Source organism: Fukomys damarensis, unplaced genomic scaffold (assembly GCF_012274545.1).
Source record: "Fukomys damarensis isolate Sample0158 unplaced genomic scaffold, DMR_v1.0_HiC HiC_scaffold_38, whole genome shotgun sequence".
NCBI classification, from domain to species: Eukaryota; Metazoa; Chordata; class Mammalia; order Rodentia; family Bathyergidae; genus Fukomys; species Fukomys damarensis.
This window is the reverse complement of record NW_022900950.1, coordinates 57,812,399-57,816,209: the sequence shown is the minus strand read 5'-3', so window position 1 is coordinate 57,816,209 and position 3,811 is coordinate 57,812,399.

Genomic DNA, 3,811 nt, shown 5'->3' with positions numbered 1-3,811 from the left:
TTTTTTTTTTTTTTTTTTTTTTTTTTTTTTTTTTTTTTTTTTTTTTTTTTTGCTTTCATTTCAGAAAAATAAGGTGGGTGGCTTCCAATTTCCTCTATCTTGTTGTCCTCTGGACTTTTCCTAGGTGAGCTGGAGGTCTGGGATTGCATTTTGATTCTGTGCTTTGTCATTTTTCATTTTTTTTATTTTATTTTGCTTTTTGTGTTAATGCTTGTAAATTTCTTGTGGAAGAAAGATTTATCAATTGTATCAAGGCTTGCCTAAGAGACAGCTATTTCTCAGACATGTCTTCTGGGGATATGTAGTTCTTTGTGTCTGTCCCAAGATCTTACTTTCTGAATTTATTAAGGGTGAGAAATTACTGCCTATTTGGCTTAGCTTCCAGTCCTTTAGTACTGGACCATGGTTATGGTTATGACCTCAGACAATAAAAATGTTGTCATACAAGGGAGAGCAGCTGATTACAATAGGTATGTCATTCTAGCTAATTCAGTACAATTAACAATATGAGTAACATTAAGCACAGCCTGGAACTTGAAAAACTGTGAAAACTATTAATTTAGTACCTTTAACTATAGAAAGATCTACAGTTATATAACAAAATCCAACATAAACCAGAACCTTTAAGCAATGAATTCCTCCTTAGTGGAGTGATTTTACTCTATGGGGGAGCTATTTTCAGAGAGCTAAAACTCAAAGCAGAGAGATAAATGAAGTAAAATATAGTTGTAGCAAGGTTGGAGGACAAAGGATGATCACTTAAGCTTTGGAAAATTGGCGAAGAGACCAAGAGAGATAGAATGAAGGCCAATACAAAAGAATATTGAAGTGAACTAGAAAGAGATGATTTTTATTCACATGAAGTATCATATAATAAAGAGTAGCAAGAAAGACAGAAGATGAATTTAAAGGTAAAAACCTAATCAATGATTACAAAAGAATGAGAAAAATGAAAAACAAACAAACAAAAACAACTCCTCTGGTGCCTACAGTTCTGTGGTAGTGACAAAGGCAACTGTAGTGTTTCCAAACTCTTCTGTGTAGCTCTGCCAAGTCTACAGTAGGATTTGTGCCAGGTTCAAAGCTGATCTTGGCCTCTGAATGTGAGCTCTGGGACCGGTCTTCAGCTGGAAGCTTTCTGAATATCCTTTGATGGCCTATCCATGTTTCCTTACCTTGATTGTCTCTACATTGCTCTTCCAGGTGTTATGTCACCCTGAGGCAGGGATACCTCAATATTGCTCCCAGTCCTATGTACAGTTGGCTCTTCCCAGTCTTTGCATAGCCTCCTCCTTTCCACTTCCACTGTCATGTCTCTGTTTTGTCATGCAGCCTGTCACAGGGTGAGGAGGAGGTACAGTCACCAAAGCAAATACATGACAAGGCTGTTTGGTTCCCTTTCAATCTCTTCTCCAGTGGGTTAAGTGCTGCCCTCTTAAGGCTGTCGAAATCCTGAATGTCTCTCTTTCTCTCAAGTCACTACTAACATGGACTTCTTTTACCATATCTGCAGCACTGAAGTCCCTAACTTTGGGGTTTTTAGTTAGCTGCTAAGGTGTATGACAGACAAAAAGTAAATAAAATGTAGATGTTCCATTCATCAGGAAGCTAGCCATTTCCTGATCTCTTGGCTCAGTGTTTGCTTGCAAAATTTGCTGCCAGACTGCAGTGTCCTCTTTGTGGATGAAGGCAAAAGAGGCAAGGGACCTGATATCCTAAATTTGTCTTGTGTGGCTTCAGTTAGCTGCACTTTTTCAGTCAATCAGTTTATTGGAGACTTCCCAGTATAATGATTCTTGCTCAGCACAGAGGTAGTAGTACCACTGGCAGCCCTGTCAGCTCATACACTGTTTTATGAAATCTTGTGCTTATGTTTTATTTGACATATAAGTCTCTATTTCAGATTGATTTTGGTATCAGTATATATGTTCTTCCAATAACCTGTGTTTTTAGTTGATTTTCTCTGAGTAGCTCCAGTGTGACTCCTCATCTATTCAGCCATATTGAATCAAGTTTCATTTATTTGATTTTCTGCCATTAAAATATCCACTCTGTATAATTAAATTCCCAGTCTTTACCAAATATTTAAGAAACTAAGGCTATATTAAAGTATGAAAATTAAGAATAATTAAAATTTAAAGTATACATGAAATTCATTCTCCATTATTTTTTCTTTCTATGAATTCCTATATATTTTCTAGTGACTGGAGAAGATACACTGGCATTTTGTTCAGAAGGTTACAGATGTCTAAATCAGTCTTCTGGTCCTTTCTCCAGAATATGAGTTGGTATATGGTGACGAATTTTATATTTATGTGGGAAATGTAGATAGTAAATATAAACTATATGAGGTCTTCTGTGTATACATACCTGAAGATTGTCTCTCTTAACCACTCCTCAATACAGTAATAAGGAAAAATGCAATAGATTTGCACTATAGGTGAATTTCAGATAAAGAAGTATTTTACAGTGAGAAGTGCTCATTTTTCTTGCAAGAAGCTTTAACAATACGTATCATTTATTCTATCCCTGGCACTTAAAATGGGTGAATGGCAGGCAGAACAAAAAAGCAAGTAACCATTACCATTACCATCATTCTCATTCATCAGCTGTATATCAGTGAATTGCATATATATGTTGAACACAAAAATTCTACTATTAAGAGTGGATTGATAAATCATTTTACCTATCTCACAGCTTTGCTACTGGAATACCTTGTAAAAGAGATTAGAATTCAGCATAAATTCTGTTAGTGTAATCAGTGGAATTTCATCATAGTACCTCTTACTTGTCATATATGTTCCAATTGAAAGCTGTAAAATGAAAAAAAAAGTATCATGTGCTTTGTCTCCCATAGCAGGCATATGCTTTATCTCAATAAGCTATCAGTCACATTGTAAGTGACAAACCAATGGTGATGAGGTAGAAAAATGCTTGACCTGTATGTCTTATGTCTTTTTCAGAAAACTAAGCAGACCCTCATACAAATAAATTTGTTCACTCACTTACTCTAGCAGGTTCTATATTGTGACCACTTCTAACCACTCAGTAGGTTTCCATGAGCCAAGTCTTAGACATCCATAAATATTGACTTTGAGTACAGATTTCAACTAGTTGTAAGAGAATGGGTCATGAGGAATCTTTAAAGTTCCCTTAACAAGTCTTCCTTAGCTAAATAAAACAAACAGGGTTTTGACTAGTTTTTTTACCTTATTTGGGAGGGGAAGTTGTTGGTAGTAATACAACTTTTCTTTTTAGAAATTTTGCAACTGCTCTATTTTTTGTGACTAAAGACACAGATGTGGATTCTGATATGACTGCTTTTAAAATACCAAGTTTCTTTAATTATCCACAGGATCATCTATTTAACTTGAAAGGTTATGACTTCAGGAAAGCTTTCAATTTAACTGTAAGTGATTGATTTCTTAGGTCGCACAGAATGATGGCATCTTTTTGTTTTGGTGAATGTTTAAAAACAAAACCCATTTATATATTTTATTTATACACACACAAACAAAAAACTCAGAATGGTCCTTAAGTATGTGAGGTAAAAATGAATTCTGTTTTAGTGTGGCTATGTATAATTTCCTCAATATTTTGAAAAGCAGAGGAAATATGTCAGGCTATCAATGCTACTTTATGATAAAAGAAGCAACTACAGAAAGCTTGATATTTTTTTCAAAGTAACCACAGCTATTGATGCAAAACAAAAATACCCAACAACTTATCCAAATGCTAATTTCAAAATTATATATATATATGTGTGTGTGTGTGTGTGTGTGTGTGTGTGTATATATACATTTGACGTAAG